Source organism: Ziziphus jujuba, chromosome 7 (genome assembly GCF_031755915.1).
Source record: "Ziziphus jujuba cultivar Dongzao chromosome 7, ASM3175591v1".
Classification (NCBI taxonomy): Eukaryota; Viridiplantae; Streptophyta; class Magnoliopsida; order Rosales; family Rhamnaceae; genus Ziziphus; species Ziziphus jujuba.
In genome coordinates, this window is record NC_083385.1 from 23312450 (window position 1) to 23338371 (window position 25922).

At 32.8% G+C, this 25922-nt stretch overlaps 1 pseudogene; it reads right to left on the reverse strand.

Annotated features, from left to right (window-relative positions):
* Positions 1-480: 480 nt before the first annotated feature.
* On the reverse strand, positions 481-24691 carry LOC107425518 (pentatricopeptide repeat-containing protein At1g80150, mitochondrial-like; annotated as a pseudogene).
* Between the last annotated feature and the right edge of the window lie 1231 nt (positions 24692-25922).

Here is a 25922-nt window from a genome sequence, read left to right on the forward strand (position 1 = left end):
TAATTTTTTTTAATTTAATTTTTTTTTAGGTTAGTGAATTAGGATTATGCGGATGGTGAACCAAAACCTCTCATTTAAAGGGTGATGGATTTACTAACCAAACTGTAGCACAATAGTGCATTCTTATAGAGTTTACTCCCCAAATTCCACAATCAAAATTGAAAATCTATTTTTTGGGACACGTGTCAAGCTTATTGAAAGCATTATTTAAGTAGCTTTATATATGTAATTTTGGAATTAACAATTAAAGGGAAAATTAAAAATGAAAATATCCAAATTTGATACATTATAATAAAAATATAACACATTGAAAAGGAAAGCAAATTTTAATTTTGTACAAAAACTTACATGTTCTATTTTTTTTCTAAATTAGTTTGAATAAGTTTGATTCAATGATAAAACCATCTACCTCCAAATTCTAGGTTAAAAAATAAGTTTGATTCAATGATAAAACCATCTACCTCCAAATTCTAGATTCAATTAGGCTTCAAGTGCATTATTGTTAGCACTACCTGGCTTGACATAGGTCAAAACAAAAACAGTTGGGAAGGACAGCCTCCCAATTCCTACAAGCAAAGAACCACTTGGTCTTCCATTTTTAGTTAGTGGAATCATTGAGTACAGCTCCTGTGATAAAAAAAGTTTGGAGGAACATTGTCTGCAAAGAGGATTGTTGAGTCGGGAGTTATAGCCTTGCAAGGACAACTATTGCAATCTTAGTAGAGCCGTGTCTTTGCTAGGAGCACCGTAGACAGTTATGCCATCCAAAGTCTGGGGAATCATTATTTGTCAATATATAAATATATATAATAATAAAATAAGTAGTCTGGGGAGTCATCCATTACAACAGTGGATTATGACATCGGTATAATCCTTTGTATTTAGCGTTTTATAGTGCCTTCATATTTATCGTTTTTGTGTGTGGACTTCAATTTAGCTTACTTAGTAGATTTGAGTAAAAGCAGTTACTTACATTTATTGTTTCCCCATATAAGTGAGTTCTTCACGTAGAATTCTTTGTATTTATCATTGGTTAAATTGTTTAAGCAATAAATTTTAAAAATGTATAAATTCATATCCAATAAAATCTCTCACATTGATCATTTGACTTGATTGATGGTCATCCATCTAGTCAACATATTATCGACCACTTTATCTTGTATGTATGGGAGCAATAAGTTCTTAACCGTTTTGCAAAGTCAGATATTCGAGAATAACAAAAGGAATTGCACTGAAGTAGAATAGGTTAATACATCTACTTGACTACAAAAGTTGATTAAATATCTACCAAAGATATATTCAAACCTCTCAATTCTACTTCCGTTATGCATTTTCAAGCTAATTAACATGAATTCCCCTATGTTATGCGATATTTACACTTTGATCCCTAGTTTATTTTTATTTTCATCATTTACATAATGAAATCGTAAGCCAAATGCACATATAGGACATTGATTATCATTTCCCTTTTTAAACTCGACTAAAGTGAAAATTTGAATAATTTAAAAGGGCAAACACAGCAATATTATAATATTTGTATCATTTTTTGCCAAACAATATTTAAAAATTTTAAAAAATGAGTATAAGCTATAGTTAGTAAATTCACGAATAATAAGAGTAGAATATGCATAGGTTCTTTTTTAAAAAGAAAATTTTAAAACATGTATTAAACGTATTGATGTTTTATACAAGTGAAAAAACACATGTTTTCAAAAAATAAATAATTTCAATTATTTTTTTCTCTTCAACGACAACATATAAAAATGTGTATAAAAGTATTTTTTTTTACTTTATTCTTTTAACTATTTATTATTTATTATTTTTAATATATTAAATTATTATTATCTCAATAATTGTTATATTTTTCTCATACACATTAAAAATAATTCATTTTAATATACATTTAATACTCGTATTTTTGTCCCATATTTTTTAATTTAACGTATTATATAAGTACGAACCAAATTTATAAACTTCTTGTTTATATAATTTTAGTGAGTTTTTTTCCGTATTGTTAAATAAATAAACAATTTATGTATGTACATATTGTTTATACATTTTTACCATCCTCTATTTAACTAACTATGATATAAGCAGTTAAAAAAAGTAAAAGAAAAATAAAATAGAAACAGAAAATAATTTTAAAACATTTATGAGTAATAATTTATTTATTTATTTATTTTACAACCAATGATTAAAAAAGAAATTGAACCAGACTAAGAAATTTGATAAAGTTCAAAATTTTATAAAATCCATATAAATATTTTAAGATTTTGAAACATATTTTTTGGCAAAACCTAGCAATTTTTTTTTTTTTTTTTTTGAAATTAGAAGAAATAGAAATGCTTAGATTCTTTTAAATTTTAGAAATAACTATATTTTACCCTCTTTAACCATGAAAGCTTTTGCTTTTGCCCTTTATACCATGAAACCTCTCAAATTACCTCCTAAACTATTACTTTTTGGTCAGTTAAGTTCACCATGTATTTGACAAACATCAACGGAACTATTAATGAACCATGGCCCTCCAATATTTTGAATTTTTATAGTAAAGAATATTTAAATGAATATAATATCCCCCTCCTTCCCAGCCTACAGTACTTTTTCAATTTATTTTTAATATATCTATTCAATGCTAATTAGATATAAATTTCATTTTAAATTCATAAATATTAGGCGTTATCACTCTAATCTAATCTTAATCAATCTAAATTTATATACTAAAAAGAAAAAAATCAAACCTTTTTTCTCCCATCATAATACACAAGTACACATTACTGCTCTACAAGTTGCAATAACAAATTAGAAACATATTAGTATTGGTTCCAAAGGAGAGTAGGTAACTTTTCTTTTCTTTTTCTTTTTTTAACAATTAATAATTCATAAATTTAAGTGTATATCTTCGGATACATGAATTTTTTTCCTTTTTCCTTTTTATTTTTTCAAGTATCCAATAAACATATAAGGATTGATAGAAGGTGTGAAAGGGATGTTGGAAAATAAAATATTTGATTTGGTAGTGTTAATTTGTGGTTACCTTTTCTTCTGTATAAATGTATCTGTATAAATCTATATTATTACATTCCAATTCCTTCCTAATACTTCCGAAGGAAAATCTCGAATTGGATCCCCTTGAACTGAACATGCTTTGGCACTTTAGTCTCAAAATTTGACTTTTTAACACTTTGGTCCTTGAAGTCAGAAATAGTCTTTAAAGTGCCAAAACATGATTAGTTTAAGGATCATTTGTAATCATTCATACAATTAAAATTTGAAGGCACAAAAGTGTTAAAAATTCAGGTTTTGAAACTAAAGTGCCAAAATATGTTTAGTTCAAGGGGAAATGGACCATTTACCCTTTGTTAATATATATATATATATCTATAGATGATGAAATCATCTACTGTTAATTGGTTTTTCCAAACGAAATACATGTGCTAATTTAAAAGTCGAGACATCATTGCAATTTCTAATAGCAATGCAGAACCTAAGATACAGCCAACAAACTCTCCAAGCTTTTTCAACAGAATGTTGAGAGTGAGAAGACTCCAAATTGGCAACACCATATGAGGAGATTGTCATGTGCTGTGGAAGTAACTGCCCTCATCCTCATCTTGCTCTAGAGGGATAGATTCCTCCAAATACGCACAAAAAAAAAAAAAAATGCTCCAACTTGCTTTTCTAATCTCCCACTTCATGGTATATGCTTTCAACATGATCCTTTATTAAATGCAGAATGTGATACTTCCTGCAAAAATTGGCAACACTCTTTAAATGAAACCTCATCCCTTTAGATTTTTCCACTTACAGCTCACATATTGGATTGTTCAAGAAAGACTTAAACACATGAAAAATATGTGCCTAATACGGATCAAAGGCAGATACATACATACCAACACAAGAAGGATGTGCAACCTGTTCAACAAACTCCAACAAATTAGGATGTCTCAACTCTTACCTTAACAAATTGACCCAAAGGCTATAAACCATATTCATAGTTAGCGATGGATATGAGGATCCTTTACTCTAAACCAAATTAACCTTGACTCTATAGGGAGAATAAAAGGTAGTTGAATCTTTAAGCTTAAAATTCAAGCCCATGATGAAAACTAGAATAGAAATCAAGTATGGAATAGCTATATGAGGCACATCCAGTGTAAACATGATGGTGTCATCATATATATGAGCTGACGAATGAGTGTTCAAAATAGGGGCAACAATAAACCAAGGTTCTGTCTCCTTGAACAGCTTAAAGATAAATTGCTCTTCATTATCTGTAAAATCATTTAAGTGAAAATAATTTTCTCCTTGTGAAATGAAACCAAAAATGAAACGGGACACTCATCTAGAAAGCTTTTCAAGCTCTTCTATGGTAGTCCATTCTAGGAAAGTAGCCAGATCACTCAAAGGTTTGGGACTTGGTGCATAGATAGAGAAGCGCTCCTATGGAAAAAACTGAAGAAGGTTGACCAGGATGTATGAATGAAGCAAAGTGTAACACCCCGCCTCCACAAGCATACCTGTCATTCTCTATTGATATTGTTCCCAATTTAGCTATCGCATTCGGTATGAGGTTTTGTTGATATTGTTTCCAATTTAGCTATTGCATTCGATATGATATTTTTTGTTCAAAGCTACAAAGAGGTTATTCATCTAGGAGCCATCGCACTTGATATGAGAATTTTCATTCAGAGCTTCCTAAGAGGTCACCCATCCTAAGATTGTTTTCATTGAGTACACTTAACTTTGGAGTTCTTTTGAACATTGAAGTCAATCGCTCTGAAAGGGCTTCAATATTATGAAAATGACTACTATTATATTTGAATTATCCAATAATCTACATCCGGGTGATATAGGATTGGATACTAGGCAGCCTACTAGTGCCTTATACCCGCCCACATTGGTCGTCACAATCTACCCCCTTTGAGCCCAACGTCCTTACTGGAACACTTTCAACTGGGTAAAAGCTCTGATACCATTTGTAACACCATGCCTCTATAGGCGAGCCTATCACTCTCTGTTGATATTGTCCCCAATTTAGCCATTGCACTCAGTATGAGGTTTTTTTTTTTTTTTTTTTTTAAGAGCTTCCTAAAAGGTCACATATCCTAAGATTGCTCTTATCTAAGCACGCTTAAATTTAGAGTTCTTTCGAATCTTAAAGCCAACTACTCTGAAAAAAACTTGATATTATGAGAGAGACTATTATTATATTTGAATCTTTCCTTAATTTACACCCGGACAATGTGGGATTGGACATCAGGTAGGCTGCTAGTGCCACACATCTGCCTACATTGGTTGTCACATAGACAATGACAAGCACCAAATGCCTTATGATAAGTGAAGATGTCAAAGCATCGATAGAGAAAACTTAAGAAAGAAAGAGCCAAAGAAATCTCTAAACAAAGTATAATTGGTGGATGAAAAGGTGAGTCTTGACCATAGGAAGGGTGTAGAATAGGTACCAGCTCAACCAAGGCAACACCAAAATGGGAAGCTTAACAATGACATTTAACTTTTGGTTATATGGAATTTGTGCATCCATAAACCGCCATAGTACCTTATCCAGCCAGCAAAGGTGTGTCGAATGCCTTTCTTTAAATTGAGGCTATCCCAAATGGCATTTCAAAGATTGGTCTTGAAGTTCATTTTATCCTTAACATAACCCAAATTTTGTACAAAGGTATGAGTATCTTTGTTCCATTGGTCTTGAAAATCTTTAAATGTTGGAGCGAACTCGCCCTAAAAACATGCATAGGTATGAGTATCTTTGTTCCATTGGTGTAGCAAATAACGAATGGAATCAACATTTTGGATATTTCAAAATTCTAGGAAATCATGATGGAAGAAATAACTCTGGCATGATCAGCAGCTGGCGTATTTCCTATTCTTCAATTATTTTTCAACCCATTTATTTAGTAGCAACGTTACCTGATCTATTGTATTACTTATATGTTTACTACTATCTTGAACATCTTATACTAATAGTTAGGAAGTCTGTTAGTATGTTTGTATATCTTGCATTTTGTACTTATCTTGTAAGATGTATTCAAATGTTATTCTACATATTAATAATATTAAGCTTCACAATCAATATTCTCTCAACTTCTTTTTGGTATAGACTCACCATACTCTAACAAGTATTTTCTTTTTTAAAAAAAAATATGGCTTCCATCTCCTCTGCTACCTCTTTATCCAATACTGAAAGCATCTAATTCTACTTCTTAACCCAATCCAACGTGCATCTTTTAGATCCGCCATAATAAGTTTATTCTTAATGCTCTTCTTGTTTCCATTAATAGTGATGTCTTTCATCTTTTATCTGTAGCCAAAACTTCTTATAAGGTTTAGAATAAGCTCACAAAAACCTTTGCAAAACCTTCTTAGTCACATATTCTTCATTTAAGGGAAAAGTTGATCCATCCATAAGGCTCTCATGTTATTACAAATTATTTGTTGGATATCAAAGCAGCTGCTGATGAACTTGCACTCCTCCATCAACCAATTCTTGAGGACGATCTCACACTTTACATTGTTAATGGGTTGTCTCCAGCACTCAAGGATATCTCTACGGCTATTTAAACCATAATGATTCCATATCTTTTAAAGAACTTCATGAGCAACTTGTTGAGCATGAATCTTATCTCAAATGGCTTGAATCTCCATCAGATAACGAAGTTGTTACTACTTATTTGGCAAACAAATCTATTACCAAATCCAACTTCACTTCCTATAAAAGCTCCTGGATATCATGTTCATCTCATCCTACATAAAATTTCTCTCAATCCAATGGGTATCGATCGTAAAATTCTGCAAGATAAAGCAAATACAAAGACAAATGCCTACTTTATGATGCCTTGAAAGAACAATGGACATATACACCACAATGATCCTTCGTCCAGCACTAATGCCTCAAGCTTTTTATGCCAACCTAAAACCACAAGGACACCCAATGTCTTTAGGAATTCTTGGTATGCCCCCTACCACCTTTGCTAATTGGCTTATAGACTCTCGTGCCTTTCACCATATAGCCAATGATTTGCATAATCTTTTTTTGCACTTTAATTACAATGAAATTATTGAAATCATTGTTGGAAATGATAAAACACATCCCATTACTCATACAGGTTCTACTATATTAACTTCTCTTTCAAAATATTTTCTTTTAAACATTATTCTTTGTGTACCTAAGATGACCAAAAATTTATTTTCAATTTTCAAATTCTGTAAAGCCACTAATGTTTCCATCAAATTCTTTTCTAACCATTTCTTGGTTAAGGACTTATAGACATGATTGGTTGTTCTTAAGGGCTTGCATGAAGAAGGAACATGTGAATGGCCATCCATCAACCACAAGATGCCATCATTATCTTTGCCTATTCAAGCTTTTAACAGCTCAAAGGCAACTCTTCAAGAATGGCACCAATGTCTTGGCCATCCTTTTGATAAAATACTTCGAACAATAGTTTCAACTTCTGCTCTTCTAGTTTCCTCTTGGAAAATATTTTATTATTCATCTTGGAAATGTAATAAGATGCACAAACTTCCATTTGGCATTCCGTCAATGTTTGGTACTCAAACCTTTACAGTTGATTTACTTTGATGTCTGAGGTACTACCTAAGTTACTTCTTTTGATGGTTTTAGATACTATGTCTTGCTTATTTATCATTACTCTAAGTATATTTAGCTCTTTCCAATAAAACCTAAAGATTAGTTGAATATATTTTCATCCAATTTAAATCTAATAATTTCTTTCTACTTTGATAATGGAGAAGAATTCCTCAAGTTAAAATATATTTTTTTAAAAAATATGGTATTACACACTTTCTTACCACACCTTACACATCTGAACATAATGGCTATACCAAATGACGGCATTGCCATATTAGGGAAATTGGTTTCACACTCTTAACTCAAGAAAATTTGCCACCACTTTTCTGGACAGATGCTTTTAAGATAGCCGTATCTTTGATCAATCGTATGCATACACCTACTTTGCACATGTTGTTTCCTTTTCAAAAAAAATTTGACAAACATCCAAATTAGTCCAACCTCAAGACTTTTGGCTGTTTATGCTTCTTTTAGATAAAACCATATGTTCATCATAAAATTAGTGTCCTATTCTACCTTTTATATTTTCTTAGGATATCTTCAAAATCAAAGTGGCTATATTTTCTTTGATCCTATTAAGAAAAAAAAATTTAAAACAACTTATGTAATATTTGTTGAAAATATCTTTTCTTATCACACTTTGTAGCATCTGGACCCAAGAAAATGCCCCGAGTTTGAAATTTTGACCGAGTTTGACCAAGGTTGATAAGGATTGATCAAATAGATCCCACGGTTGATATTTTACTGCGATCAGAACTTTATGTTGACTGAGATACCATGGAAAAGTACCCATTGACACGAGTTCATATACTAGTAATATGCCAAAATCAGAGTCAAGAATAGAAATTTATGGCAAAAACAATATGCAATTCAGACTGATCAGCGAGTTTAGAGTTGAGTTTTTATCTATATAGATTTTGATATTGACTCATGTACTATGTGATAGTGTTTGTTGATACGAGTCTATAGACTGGTGGCACACTTAATTTGTACCTACGGTTGAAAAGCTACGGGTCTATAAAGTTATGCTTATCTTTTCCAGGACTGACTTTATTGGATAATAAAATATTTAAGGGGATCTCTGGCTTGTGCCGCATGTCACCTGTTTGAAGGTGTCGCATGTCATGTTTAGAGCATGCCACATGTCATAATATAAGAATGCCATATGTCATCATTAAATATAAAAAATATTTTTTTCTTTTTCTTTTTCTTTTTCCTTTCCCCACTCCCTCTCTCTCCTCCCTCATGTGCAAAAAAAGGAAAACCGTCCAACGGCAACTGCCGGTGACTTCCCATTCATCCATTTCTCAGCAGTCTCTGGTCGTGAGCTCGGTCCCTCCCTCTAGTTTTTAACCCCCTGATATTAAAAATAGCCTCCGTTTGTCTAAATTTCAAATTGTTTGTGAGATACATTGGGGGAGAGTTTGGTCGAAACGTTTTGAGCATTTTGTGGCTAGCACCACTAGCGTTGGGCTCAATGAAGGTTACTTTAGTGCTCCTCATCCTTTTAGCTTTCTATTGGTAACCTATTTAAGAATTTTGATGGTATATTTAGAAAATTGCCATTTTTGAGTGAATTTTTGTATTTAGTATAAAAATGGTGTGAAATTGAATATATATATTTATATATATGTGTTTAGATGTATATACGCATGTATATTTGTAAATTCATATATTTTGTATATATATATATATATATGTGTGTGTGTGTGTGTGTGTGTGTGTGTCTGTGTGTGTGTGTGTATATGTGTATGTGAATATGTATATATATATTGTGAGTGTATGGATCTATACATGTATATATATTAGTTTAAATATATTTTGTGGAAAGCTTTTGTATATACATATGAAAATGTATATATGTAAACATTTATATTGGTTAAAAATATGCTTGTTAAAGGTTTGTATGTATATATTTAAATGTATGAATATATATAATGTATGAATATCTATAGATGAATATATTTATACATATAATTGTGTATATATATATATATGTGTGTGTGTGTGTGTGTGTGTGTGTGTATATATATATGAATGTGTATATAATTATTAAAATGTTGTATATAAGTATGTGCGTGAATATATGTGTGTGAGTAATTTAATATAATTACGTTTGTATATATAAAAGTATATTTGTGATACATTTTAATTTTATGAATATATTTATCATAAACTTTGTTATACATATATATATATATATGTGTGTGTGCTTACTTTTATGTATATCTGATATATATCTATATATATATATATATATATATGTTTTTTTTTTGTTTTACTTAAAATTTCAGAAAGTATTGCGCTGCTTTAAAATTTAAGAAAATTGTTATTAAATTTGATTGTGTAAAACTTATGTGATATAAATATATTTCTTATAGAAAATTTATATTTATGATTTTAAAGAAATTATTGTGATAATAATTAATTTTATAAAGTTGTTGAATTTATGTGGTTATTTAAAAAGAAAATATGGAATTTTATGAGTTTAACAAAAGTTTATTAAATGCGATGGTATTTTAACAAATTTTAGTATTTATGATATAATAAATTTTTATAGTTTTTTAGATGAACCATACAGTATTGGTATTCTGTACTATATTGTTACAATTAGCGAGTAAGTATGTATGGCCAATCTGTGAATGGTTGTTTATTATAGTATGGCTATCCTGTGGGTGCCATGGACCTAAACGTTGACGAGTATATTTGCACAATGAGCATCAATAGCCCTCTTCCTTGGCTGCACGATGGTTGTTTATTATATTATGACTATCTTGTGGGTGTTATAAACATGAAGGTTGGCACATATATTTGTACAGTGGACGTCAACAACCTCCCTCCTTGGCCGCAAGATGGTTGTGTATTAGATCAACACACAAGTTACATTCACGGTCGTCCTTGTGTGTAACAACCTGCACCAAAATACACATGTTTTACTAGTTTGACCAGAATTGGACCAAGTTTGACCAAGTGAATAGTTTGTCGGTCCTAGGTTGACTTCTTCAATGGTCAATATTTTTGGTTTGATTGAAGTACCATTGTGTAGATCTCATCGATATGAGTTTATAGACTGATGGCACACCAAATTCTGAGTTATGGATAAAAAGTTATGGTTCTGAGAAGTTTTAAATATCAGTTTTATATCAGTGTCCAACCAGTCCCAAGTTTTTATCTATTAGTGATCCAAGGCTCTATATAATCCTCGATAAATGTGTCAAACAGGAGACAAATTCCAAAATATCCGTTTTATCCCCCAAACACCAAGAAATTTCTCCCCAGACCTGTGGATCTGAACTAGGTCGTTTTGAACCCGTTTACTGTCAAATTGGATCACCACCATTTTTCTCCATTCCAACCACCCATCATCTACACGCACCGGCCAAGGTGGAAGCTCACATAGCGGTGAGCTTGGACGTGAAATTTCACGGTGAACGACGGTCGAACATGCTCGGATCTGGCCTGTGAAGCTCGCGATGGTCGGCGAGGTGGGTCATTGGATTTTCATGTCTTTCGGCCATTCTTGGCTGATCCATACACCTCTTCTACTATTTTTGGACCCTATGAACTCATTTCTGTGCTTTTTTTGCCTAGATTCTTCACCGTTTAAGAGGTACGACAAAGGAAAGTTCGACCGAAACTTTAACCAAGTTTTCTGGCCACCGAAGGAACTTTTGGATCGAGGTGAGCATATCATTAAGTTCCTTGTCTTTTAGGCTTTCTGTAGATATAAAGTTTGTAAATTTTGGACATTATTTGATAATTTTTCCATTTTTGGGTTAATTAGTTAAATACCGGATAAATTAGAAATGTGTTTGGACAAAATTGACCAAATTGGACAAAACTGAAGTTAGATTAGTGAAATTAGATATTATTAGGACCCATTAGAAGGTTCAATTTCAAAAGAATAGTCTTCGGGTGAAAATCCCCAATTTTGGGTACCGAGTCTTAAGGGTATGCAATATAATTAGACCATTCGATGTCCAATTTATGAAATTTTATAGTGTTATAAATTAATTTGAGATATTTGATGTTTACAAACATTTTTGATTTAGTTATTGGAGCCTGAGAAATATTTTTATTATATTACAAACACTCGTGTTGAATTTGGAGGCAGTCCTATAGGAAAGAAGGAGCGAGCATCTGTAGTACTGTGAATGGTTATATCATTTTAAAATGCTTTGGGTATATAGTATAATATATATGTGGTTTAAATATTTTATGTATATACCATTTGATTGAAATATTTGTTTTATACATATATAAATATCCGCTTTCACATATATATATGCTATCATTTTATGTGATTTTTGACAGTATTTTAAGCGATTTTCAAATGTAATGAGTTCATAAATGGACTTATGGTATTTAAATGTTTTAGTATTTTAATTGAGGTTTTAAATCATTTTGGAAACTCATTGGTTTGAGAAAGCAGATTGACAATTATATGATTTTAAGCATGTTCAAATATTTTATAATTTTATGTGCTTAAAATTGATTTATGGTGAATATATTTCACTGTGGGATTTCTGGTTTTAGCATGAAATGATGATTTAAAATTTTTGAAATATTTAAATAAGCGATTGAATTTGAATATTAATTATGAATTATGATACAATATTGTTTGGAAAAGTATATATGATCTTACAAGACTGTTTTAAGGATACTGTATTGATTATTTTTAATTGATATATCATATAGTACCATAGTTTCGATTTAGTATTATATTACGGCGCATTGGGTTTGCCACGGCCTGTGAGGTTGGGTTTATCCTGCAAGTTTATTTATTGCCACGATACCATGAGGTTGGGTTCACCCTACAGGTTATTTATTGTCACGGACCGTAAAGTTGGGTTTATCTCACAGGTTTATTATTACCATGGTACCGTGAGATTGGATTCATCCATAGGTTATTTATTGCCATTTACCATGAGGTTGGATATGTCCCGATGGTTTACTATTTCCATGATGCTTTTCATATATTAAGGATCGTGAAGTGGGTATATCCAATAGTTTACAGTTTGGTACATCAAATGGTACATTGTATATGTTTTGAATATATTAATGGTTTTCAAATATTGTGGTTATTACTGCACTTTCATAATTATTTTACGAAATTGTGTTTATAATATTTTATGTTTAATATTTATATCTTGATTAAGACATTTTATAATATTATATTGATCATTCACATCATACCTTTTGTGCATCGATTTTATGATATTGAATTGGGGTAGAATTTTGGCTTTTACAAAATGACTTTTAAACAGGAAACTTTTCAAACGAGGGGAACGAGAGGTCTTGAGAAAAATTTTTACGAAAATAAATTATTATTTTTTATATTATACTGTACCACTTATTAAGATTTTTTATCTCACATTTTATTTGTTTTAAATTCATTCCCCTAGGCCTAGGCAGTTAGTAGTCATCTACCTCGCACATCGCTTGCCACTTCATTTTTTTCACAGCAGTAGTAGTACCTATCTTTCTTTATCCATCCTTATCTTTCTAGACTAATTTATTATTTATTTGTACTTCTAAACTTTGCAAATACTCTTAGAATGTGCTATTCTAATTATTCGACTCAGTCGAAACCATATTATATACATGTGTAGTTATGGCCTGTGGTACGATAGACTGGCTGTGAACTTAGGTTGTGGACTTTTATGCTATTGTGGTTTTATATATATTGATGTATTATTGCTAATGGATGTTGTGCATTGTCCACGTTTTAAGTGGGGTTCCATTGGATATCCTTTAGAGATTGTCCGGTGCAACTTTACTAGGCTGGACCACCCAGGAGATCCTGGGAAGGTTCTTGCGGGGGGGGATCCTATCATTGTGAGTTGTGTTGAGAGAGGGTATGCAAGTATAATGCAAAGTGAGCACCAAGCATCTTTTCCTTTGGCCACAGAATGGTTGGTTAGTCCGGGTTAGTGCAAATATATGTATGATTATCCTATGGGAGCTATGAGCTTGAGGTATGGCAGGTATAGTGCACAATGAGTATCAACCACCTTTCTCTCAGTCAAAGCATGATTGTTTTAGCCATGAAAAGTTATTAGCAGTTGGCACCGCAAGATGCTAAGATGACGATTACGAGTTTCTTTCTTTAACCTCCCTATCAGGTAATGCTCGGGATGGGATGCTGGATACTGTATGGCACCACTGGTAAATCGTATGGTGCATTAAGTATCTTTTTTTTATATATACGTGTATATATACATATATATATTGTTGTGTTTGTATTTATCACACCGTATAGAAGTAACAATTCAATTCGGCCCTTGAATAGCTTAGCCTTGTAACTCTGCTGCTTACAAGTTCAAGAGGTTGGATGGCCATTAAAAGTAATCATCCCGGACCGTGTTGGTAGCAGTGTACCTGCAATAGTTGATATCATAGGATCGTGTATTAGCATGTTATAGTATCATACTGATGAGAATCCGCTCGAACCCGCACAACCGATAATCTGCTAGGGTGTTGACCTGATACGAATGAAGACCGGGCCTATCACTAGGGCTCAAGCCAAGAGATTTAAGGTCAACCTGGCTATATTTATACAGAGAGTAACTAATTCTCAAAAGGGTTGTCAATACTCGAAGATACAAACCCTATTTTGAGCATTCAAGTGGTGGAAGCCGTTACGGACCTGGGTAGCTGTTTTAGTGCAAATATGAACTCCAAGCAGCCATGAATGGATCCAACATTTCTTAGATTCAATGGATATCACCAAAAGACCATGGAATCATGACAAGGAAGTATCAAAAGCACCTAATATGACTAATTTCCTAAAACAAAAAGTTAAAATCAAATTAGGAAATTAGTTGACTAGTTTGACTACTAAGGTATCTTTGACCAATGTCCAGCATGTTTGACCATATGCCATTTGGGATACCAAATATGATTAATAATGATTCCCACACATTTTCCCTTGATTAGAATAAGTCAAACATGCTTGAACAAAAGAAAAGTCAAATCCAGCGGCTAAATAACACATTTTCGGCCAATTTGAGATGCTGTCCGTACAAATCAAGCTAGAAAATTTATTATTTTATTATTTTCATTGTAAAGTAATTAATTTCTAATTCAAAATAAAGGAATTAATTACTCCAAATTAGTTTAAGAAAGTAGGTGAATTTCGGCCAACATGTTTCCTTTTCTCTTTAGTGGACGGTTTTAACCTAAATTTTTAGGGTTTATTGTTTTGTGACTTTAGCCTATTTAAGGGCTTATTTTTTAGGAACAACACACCTTTAATAATATTTAGAATTTTTTTATGAGATAAAATTCTCTTTATTCTCTTTGAACACCTAAAACACCATTAGAGAGTGTATGTTTTAGTTTTAACTTATCTATAGGAAATCCATCACCTATTGTGGTATCTTCATTGTACCAAGGTTTCTAATCATAGGTTGGTTAGGGGTTAAGATTTTACCATAAGAACTTGAACTTAATTGAAATCCAGGCTAATATAATACTGGTTTAGGCGCGAGTTGACCTAAGTTCGTATCATTTGGTATCAGAGCCAAGATTTTGTTCAGGTTTGATCTATTTATATATTTTTTTTATTTGGTGTTGTGTTAATCTACAATTTTAGCATTAGGTTAAGGTTGCATCCATCTCTTGCACATTCTACATCTTAAAGAAAAAAAAAGTTCATTCATAGCCGAAATTAGGATTCTTTGTTTACCGTATTTTTGTTTCCTAGCTTATTGGTTGATTTCATCTTTGTTCTTAGTAATTTAGTTTATTGTTGATTTTTCTTTGCTATTTTTGATCTTAAATATTTGCATTCATACATTAAAAAAAAAAAAAAAAAGAGGAATTGCGGCAACATGTATAAATTTACCAAAACATTACAAATTTGTATTTTTGTTGTTGTTGATCACGGGTTTGTTGGCATCTTGGTGTTGGATTTGCAAACTTGTTGTTAATTCTTGCTACTGCAGTTGATTTCATATCTGGGACTAAAAAAAAAAAAAAAAAAGCTTAATAAAAAAACATTTAGAAGGGCGGTTTTGGTTGAAGTTTGGAGTGTCGAATTTGTTTAAGCTAGAAATTTGGTATGTGATATTTTGGAGTTGCTGGAATTTTATATTGCTGCTGGAAATTTGTATTTTTGAGTGCTACAATTATTTGGATTAAAATTAGTCAAAGGATTTGATATAAAAAACTTGAATTACAAAGAACAACACCTAACAACTATCCTATCTTTTTGTTCGATTTAATTCTTGTTCGTGTTTGAATTTGTTTCTCTATATTTTATCCTTGAATTATTGGTTCATTCATGTTCTGGACAGATTTTATTTCATTCCAAAAATTTGCTTGTTGATTTACCTTGTTTTTGCTTAGAAAAGCTGAGAATAGGTATTTTCATTCCGCTTGGTATTTGTTTAATTTAGTTGCTATTTTATTGATAAGTTTAAATTAAGGTACACTTGTGATCTAGTTGATGTTTAAGTGTGTTTTAATTAGAACTTTGAATTAATTCTTTGAATGGAAAAAAGGAAAGAGTGTGTGAGCTTAAAAGGAGGGTCAAAAGCCAAAACTAGTATGCAAACACGAGTGTTGACCTTGTTGAAGTGAAACACGTAAGGGAGTGATTTGGTAAGGTTCTATTTTATTTTTGTATTATTTATACTAACATGGCAAATCCAAGGGTGGGAATAGGAGATACACCATTAGGAATTAATGAAGAAAAATCCATAGGATTCAAAGGTGATTCCTGAGCTACAAGGAGTGGAGATGAGCACATGGATATGAGGGCGGTCTTGGAGCAATTACAGCAGATGAATGCTTGATTTGATCACATAGATCAAAGTATGGACATGTTAGAAACATCACAAGGAGGGTCGAATACAAGGTTTGATGCTCATGGAGGCCGAGGTCGAGGTCGAGGTCGAGGAGGCCGAGAGCGACTTAGAGAAGAATTCGGTGAAGGCAATTTTAGAGATGACTTGGATGAGGAGTTTAATGAAATTTTTGAACCTCAAGCTAGGCCAATCCGTGGGAGACCAGCAAGGAATGAAAATGATGATCTTGGGAATATTAAGGTCAACATATCACCTTTCATGGGAAAAAGTGATCCGGAAGCCTACTTGGAGTGTGAGGAGCAAATGGAGATGATCTTCGATTGTCACACTATTCATGGACCAAGAAGGTAAACATGGTAGCAATGAAGTTTGGATACTATTCACTCCAATGGTGGACCAATAAGCAAAATACCCGAAGGAAAATAGGTGATGAATTGATTACTACTTGGTAACAAATGAAAAGAGCCATGAGGAAGCGATTTGTACCAAGTCATTTCTATAGGTTGCTGCATCAAAGGCTTCAATCATTAACTTAAGGAAGTAGGACTGTGGAGGATTACTTCAAAGAGATGGACATGCTTATGATGAGATTGAGTATGAACGAAGAGAGCGAAGCAACCATAGCAAGGTTTTTGGGTGGTTTGAATAGTGGTATAGCCAACCAAGTGGAGCTTCAACAATATGTAGAGTTGGAGGAGATGCTTCATGTGGCCATCAAAATTGAAAACAATTCAAAAGGAGGGGAAGCTCATGGTTTAGAGGAGTTACAAACAGCGGGAGGTCAAATCCAAGTGCTTGGAGAAGCAATCACATCTATGATTCAAAGATGATACCGAAGCAAGGTGAGGAGAGCTCCAATCGGCCAAAAAAGGAAGCCAAAATTGAATCTGTCCAAGCACCAGAAAATGAAGGTAAATATGATCCTAAAACTTCTAGAACTCATGATAGTGTGTGTTTTAAGTGTCAGGGATGAGGACACATCGCTAGCCAATGCCCGAATAAGAGAATTATGGTATTGAAGGGTAATGGTAAGCTAGAATCTAAAAGTGAGGAAAATGGAGATGAAACTGAGCAAAAAAAGGAAGAACTTAGAGATGAGGCCGAGACTTTGAATGCTTCACATGCCAAATTGAGTTTGGTGTCTAGGATAGTCTTGACCATGTACAAAGATGAGAAGCAACTGCAAAGAGAGAATATCTTCTACACTCAATGTGAAATCCAAGGTAAGATTTGTAACATGATTATTGATAGTGGAAGTTGTGCTAATGTGATTAGTAATATTGTGGTTTATAAGTTAGGCTCATAAACAATTAAACATGCAGAACCATATAGATTACAATGGCTTAATGATAGTGGTGAGATGAAAGTAAATAAACAAGCCAAAGTAAAATTCAGCATTGATAAATATATGGATATTGTAATGTGTGATGTTGTTCCTATGCATGCGGGTCATATTTTGTTGGGTAGACCATAGAAATTTGATAAGGATGCCATACATTATGGGAAAGAGAATTCCATTGTATTTAAATTTAAAGGGAAAAAGGTTAAGCTAGAGCCATTACCTCCAAAGGTAATATTTATAGATCAACTTCAAATGCAACAAAGGAAAGAGGTTGAAAAGCTTAAAGAACGGACTAGTATGGCACCCATGGTAATAACACCAATCCAAGGAGGCAAGGCTGAACAAAACCAACCAGGTAAGTGTTCTAAACTCAAACATGAAAGGAAAGAAAGAGAGAAAGCTGAGAGAGAGAAAGAGAGAGCAAAACCCGAGAGTGAGAGTGGAAAAAGTGACTCCATGAGTGGGAAGGAGAAAGAAAGAAAAGAAAAGAAAAACAAAATTTTTTTATCTTAGATTTGGTGATGTCGATAAAGCAATTTTGAGTAAGAAACCATTCCTGCTTAAGATTTATAAAGATGCTTATCTAAATATGTTTTTGTTGCATAGAACTTTATCTGCATTGTTGAGAACTTTACTTAGAGGAAATTTGAAAATTTGGACGACATTATTTGTTAATTTTAAAAAGTGTGATTTCTTTAAAAATAAATTGGTATTTCTAGGATTTTTTGTTATAGTATTTGACCCAGGAGACTTGGTTTGGTTGCATTTAAGGAAGGAAAGGTTTCCCGAACAAAAGAATCCCAAGCTTATGCCACGTGGAGATGAATCTTTTCAAATTTTGGAGCGGATAAATAACAATGCTTACAAACTTGATTTGCCGGGTGAGTATAATGTTAGTGCCACATTTGATGTTGCTAACTTATCTTCTTTTTCTGTAGGTGATGACTTTGATTTGAGGGCAAATCCTTTTCAAGAGGAGGTGAATGATGAGAATCCGTCCGAACCCGCACAACCGACAACCCGCTGGGGTGCTAACCCAATATGAATGAATACCAGGCTAATCGCTAGGGCTCAAGCCAAGAGATTTAAGGTCAAACTGGCTGCACATTTATATAGGGAGTAACCAATTCTCAAAAGGACTTGTCAATACCCAAAGATACAAAACATGTTTTGAGCATCCAAGTGGTGGAAGCCGTTACGGACCTGGGTAGCTGTTTTAGTGCAAATATGGACTCCGAGTAGCCACAAATGGATCCAACACTTCTTGGATTCAATGGATATCACCAAGAGGCCATGGAATCATGAAAAGATAGAATCAAAAGCACCTAAAATCAGCTTGTACGGATAGCATCTCAAATTGGCCGAAAATGTGTTGTTTAGCCGCTGACTTTGACTTTTCTTCTTGTTCAACCAAGTTTGACTTATTCCAATCAAGGGGCAATGTGTGGGAATCATTGTTAATCATATTTTGTGTCCTAAATGGTATATGGAAGCTGATTTGGAGCTCAAACAAGCTGGACATTGGTCAAAGATACCTTAGTAGTCAAATTAGTCAACTAGTTTCCTAATTTGATTTTGACTTTTTGTTTTAGGAAATTAGTCTTATATTTGGTTTCTATTTATTTATTTTCTGGACAAATCAATTTAAGAAAGTTATTATTTTATTATTTTCATTTTAAATTAATTAATTTCTAATTCAAAATAAAAGAATTAATTAATCAAAATTAGTTTAGGAAAGTAGGTGAATTTCAGCCAACATGTTTCCTTTTCTTTTTGGTGGCCGATTTTAACCTAAATTTTTAGGGTTTATTGTTTTGTGACTCTAGCCTATTTAAGGGCTTATTTTTTAGGAAGAACACACTTTTAGTAAGATTCAGAATTTATTTTGTAAGATAGACTTCTCTTTGTTCTTTTTGAGCACCTAAAACACCGTTAGAGAATGTGTGTTTTAGTTTTGATTTATCAATAGGAAATCCATCACCTATTGTGGCATCTTCATTATACCAAGGTTTTAAATCACAGGTTGGTTCAGGATTAAGGCTTTTCTATAAGAACTTGAACTTAATGGAGATTCGGGCTAATATAATATGGGTTTAGACGTGAGTTGACCTAGGTTCGTATCATATACATACCTCTATTACGAGTGTGCATACTTCGTAGTATATTTATAAATTTTAAAATTTTATTTTACTTTATTTTAGTTTATCTTTTCTATTTATGTTTATAATTTTGTATTATTATTATTATTATTATTATTATTAGTCGTTAATAACTTACTATTATTATTTTTAATTATTGGTACTATCTATCATTGTTAGTATTATTATTATTATTATTATTATTATTATTATTATTATTATTATTATTATTATTATGATTATTATTATTGTAAGTTGTTATTATTTATTATGATTAATATTATTATTATTATCATTACTATTATTATTATTAGTATTTTTACTAGTATTAATTGTTATTATCTTAATTATTATTGTAGTTATTATTATTTATTATGATTATCATTATTAATATTATTATTATTGTAAGTTGTTATTATTATTATTATCACTTGTGAATTTGTTACTGTTGTTACTATCATTATTAGTGTCAATTGTATATTCATTGTATTTATACTATCGGCCAAGTGTAATAGTTTTCAAATAAATATAATAGCCTTTGAGCAAGTGTGATAGCCCTCGGGCAATTTGTACTAATTACATTATCATTATGATTATTATTATCGTTGTTGTTGTTGTTGTTTTATTATCCTTCTATTTACATTTATGTCCATGAGTCCTAAAGGTGTTTATTTTCATTAATTTATTTTCAGCACATGTAATCTTACATTTTGAAGTGTTGCTGTTGTGGAAATCCTTGTAGTAAGGTGGGAGGAATAAAGTGGTATCTTTTAGAATTGTGTTTTCTATGCAAGGAATTTTATGGTATGTCCAACCCTTATGGGAAATGCTATTGGAAGGTCCAGTAGAGTTTTCCTAGGATCATGACTTATCTAGGGTTCCGATAAGGGATTTTGGATGGGTCCTGACACATTCTCTGCTAGACCAACTCTCCACCAGATATTTCGTTCTCTTCTAACCATGGTTCTACACATACATTCATTCTTTTCCAGCTTAAATTTGATCCTCTTAGCTACTCTTTTTACCACCAATTATCTATTGAATATCCTCATCCTTCTTAAACTCCTTCACAGATAACTCTAGGTCTAAATTAACAACCAAAATTGGATGCCACTCATAATGTTTCCCCACATGGACACCTTGAGGATGAAATCTCCTTAAGTAAGTCTTATACCTCTCAGTTTGAAACCCTCCACGTCAACACAAGATGAGAACTCCTTCCATGAATTTGATTTTTAAACCAAAAAAATTATTTAACGAGTTCTTTGCGGCAACCAAGCAATCCTTGTTTGAATAGGAACCCAAAATTATTAAGCAAGCTTTACACAGCAAAGGGTGGCATGAGCCAATGTCATTGAGTTTAACGCTCTCATGCACAGTGAGATGTGAAAACTAGTGCCTTCATCAAAAATTCAAAATGTCATTGGATGTAAATGGGTATTCCAAATAAAACGTAATGTAAATGGTTCAATCAACCAATACAAGAATCATCTCGTTGCTAAAGGATACAACCAACGGCATGGAGTGGATTACTCTACAACATTTAGTCCAGTTATCAACCCAGCAACAATTCATCTTGTTCTCAGCATTGCCTTGATAAGCAAATGACCAATTAGGTATCTAGATATCAATAAAGCCTTCCTCTGTGTCATTCTTCATGAAGAATTTTATATGGAGCAACCACATGGGTTCATTGATTCCAACAAACCAACTCATGTATGTCAATTACGAAGGCATTCTATAAGCTCAAATAAGCTCCAAGAGCTTGGTATAATGAGTTAAAGATGTTCTTACTATAGATTGGGTTCACACGTTCTCTGTTCAACACATCACTCTTTATATATCATCATCACGACCAAAAAATGTATGTGCTAATTTATGTGGATGACATTGTTTACACTGGTAATAATTTTACTCTTCTTTCTCATTTTCTTATTCAGTTATCTAATTGATTTTCTCTTAAAGATATGGGCAATCTAAATTATTTTCTTGAAGTTGATGTTGTTCCTACTAACACAGGTCTTTCTATCCCAAATCAAGTATATCTTGGAGATGTTAGAAACAACAAAAATGCTTGAGCAAAAGAAGTCTTTACACCAGCGGCTTCCTCCACTTTACGCATTCTTCATGATGGTTCCAAAGTCATTGATGCAACTCAACATAGCAAGTTAGTAGTCAAGTTACAATATCCGTCATTAACTTATCTCAGTTTTGCTTATCAGTCAATAAATTAACTCAGTTCATGCATCAATTGAGTCACACTGCGCTACTATTAAATGGTTGCTGCGTTATCTCAAAGGGACATCCTCAATGATACTCCTTTGTTTCTGCATACCCTCTTCGACGTGAATTAAGTAGGAAATAGGGATGACAAACCATCAACCATTACGTACATAGTGTTTCTTGGTACAAAATCCTATCACGTGGTCATCAAAAAAATAGAAATTTGTCTCGAGCTCCTCAACAGAGACTGAATATCAAGCAATTGCAAGCACAGTTTCAGAAGTATGCTGGTTGCTTTCTCTTTTGCATCAACTACATGTTTATCTTTGTCATCCCCATCGGTGCATGTGAAAAGCTCGGTTTATCACTCCAAGGTTAAGCATGTCTCTACTAATTTCCACTTTGTATGTGATCTAGTTTTTTCTAGCAAAATTTGTGTGACACTCTAACTAAACCCTTACCTTGACAACAATTTCAAAATATTAGGTCCAAGATTGCTATCTTTTCGAGACCACAAATCTTTAGGGGGCATAATAACAACATTACCTGATTGTTTTATTACTTATTTGTTTGTTACTATCTTGAATATCTTATACCAATAGTTAGGAAGTCGGTTTGTGTGTTTGTATATCTTGTATTTTGTATGTATCTTGTAAGCTATATTTAAACATTAGTCTACATACCAATAATATTAAGCTCCGCAGTCAATTTCCCTTAGTTCTTTATCATTCTAGAGATAAATGTTACTAGATGAAATAGAGAAGGAGATGGGAATATGGGGAAATCATATCTTTCAATCCTTAGCAAATGAAGAAATAATGAAAGTGGGAATTTCTCATGATCCTCTATTGTTAAAAAGCCCAAACATGTTTCTGAAGAAGCTTCAATGAGCCAAGGTTGAAATATTTCATAATTGGTGACAAAGTTATCCTTTTTGGGATATAAAGGGTCCACTGTGAACATGGATTAGGGACAGAAAGGCTCCTCATCTTAGCAAACATTAACCTCTTTTTTGCCTTTTGATATGGAGGATCAAGTCTACTAACGAAAAAAAAAAAAAAAAAAAAGCAGCAATTCAGCAAGGCTAACCATTCACCATCTATATAGGTTTAATTTTATTTATTTTATCATAAGAGTGACACACTTGAAGGATTCTTAACTCGATAATGATAAAACAAATTGAATTAAACTAAGAGTGGATATAGGGTTACCTTAGTATAAGGAACCAAATTATAATATTAATGTCTTTGTATTCTTTAGGCTCGCCCTCATGCTTGTGCCCACTTAGTTAGTTTGACCAAGCTCATTTCCATGCAAACCATTTAATATTAAGTTCTCTTGCTTCACCTAATTCATAGGCCCAACTCCTTAACACATCACCAATGCTTTCACGAGTATATATTTGTTTATAAATAAGTTTTTGCATATATAAATACATGTATGCATGCTTTTCCACACTAAAAAAATTATATTTGCTTACATACATAGCTATATGTTCACATATTTCAAGATGTATATGTATTTTGCTTGTATATTATATATGTATATAAAGAGAGTTTATATTATCAGGTCTAACCTTATCAAAATGGTGCGGTCCAAAAATGTAGAAAAATGGTCAGCCATTGGATTTCAAACTTATCACATGGATGGCTCAAATGACAGACTCACATGAGAAATACTTGACAAAATGAGGGAACCCTACCCGCTCGCACCACCGTTCCACCGACGGACCTTCCTCTTCTCCTCTGCTTCATGTTTTTCTGTATATTAATTTTTTTTTTCACTCTGGTTCAGTTCTATTCTTTGAAAAAAAAAAAAAAGAAAAAAAGAAAAAATAGTGGTAAAGTGTTTTTATTATTATTTTGATATGGGTTTTGGTTTGTTCTGCTTTCCTAATCTCCCATCTGTTATGTTTATAAAACGCTGACATCAGTGTAGTATATGTAACCACATCTTGTCTTATTCCTACCTTTGCCATCTCTGCCATAATCAATATGCTTTATCCAAAATACCCATTTCACAGTAAGCCTTAATAACAATATTAATGGAAAAAACATCTAACTCAATGTCAAACTTTGATGGAACCTCTTTCAGAAATGCTTCAATAGCTCCTAAATCACGGGTTAGTGTCAAAACTAAGTGCAGCATTGAAAGACTTAACAGTTCTTCGACAACCATACAAATGCACATCATAAAAACTATCAATTGCATGGTTAGTCATTCTAGCCTTACCATACAACATTATAATCCTCACAATAAAACATTCCCTCCGGCCCTTCAGAAGAGTCTTTTGATGCTCAAGCAACTGCTCGATGTAATCAAATCATCGAGCACTTGCTAGGCGGGACACTGTATCTTCAAATGCAAAGCTGTTCTCGATAACAATCCGATTGAACAACTGAAACAGCTTCTCAAGGTCTCTCTCGGCCTTAAGCTTAAGGAGAGTAGGTTCTTCTAATCGTTTGGTACTCAAGATGTGATTAGAGATAGCTGCACGATGGTCACTGGATGCTAAAACAATGGTGGCATTGCAAAACCTATGAATGGGTTGCAAAGAGGGCATGTTCTATAGGAGTTCCCTCAAACTCATAACCACCCATTTAAATGAGTAGTATTCTACACCAATGATTTTGATAAAATAACCATAGCCAAATCAAAAACTTGAAAACCAAAAAAGACGAACAATCAACAGTGACGACTCGTGGCTTTGTCAGATAATGTTGCAAGATTTCTTTCTTAGACTGAATCATGCTCATTGATCAATGCTCTAGGTAGCGATTTGAAAATAGTTATTATTACCCTTTACCCATAAAGCGAATTGAAGAACCCAAAAACACAAACACCCCAGAAACGAAGAACAAATGAGAATCAGAACAAACGTAAGGAAACCATCTTCCTCAACCTTTTTCTCTTTGGTGAATAACCAACTTCCTCAACTGAAAAATAACGAACATCATATGTTCTTCTGTTGCTTGATAAAATTGCTACTGCTACAGAACTAAATACTCAAACCCAACATATGTGAAGATCTTGAAAACAAATATTTTTCAGTGAATTGCATACCTATTGAGCATAATTAACCTTCTCTAAATAATTGCTGTATAATCCTTGTTTAATTTGCTAGTGTCCTGTTGTAAAGAAATTATGGAGTAATTTTTTTAAAATTCCTTTTCCTAAGAGATATAAATAATTGCAACTGAAAGCAAGTGGGACATGGTGGTGGCTTGTGTGCAAGCGAGGAGATGGTGCGAGTGGGAAGGGTGGAAGTAGAGGAGAAGAGGAACGGTGGTTGGGCTGGATTTGGAAATTTGAAATGGTCAAGCGGGTCGTTGGAACGGTGGTGCAAGCAGGAAGGGTGGAAGCATTTTGCCAAGTTTTTCTCACGTGAGGAAGCTTTGATCTAAGCCGTCCATGCCTTGCAATATGAATCTAATGACTATAATTTTTTCCACATTTTTTGACCGGACAATTTTAATTAGGTTGGATCTGAGGATAGAAAAACTCATATATATATATATATATATATTCTTTCACTAAATATATATTCTAAAGACATTTTCAGCATCTCTTTTCAATGGAAATGATTTGTTTTATTAGGAAATTGAGTTTTGTAAGCAAGCCCTTTGTCAAATTGCACTTTTCTTCTTTAAAAAAAAGAAAAAAAAGAAAGTTCTTTTGTTTTCCCAATAAACTTTTTCAGCTCATTGGGAGGAGAGAGAGAGAGTAGGGAAGAGAATAATCTATCTCATATTAATCTCTTCCGCATCCTAGATCTAGACAAAGATAGGCCTATC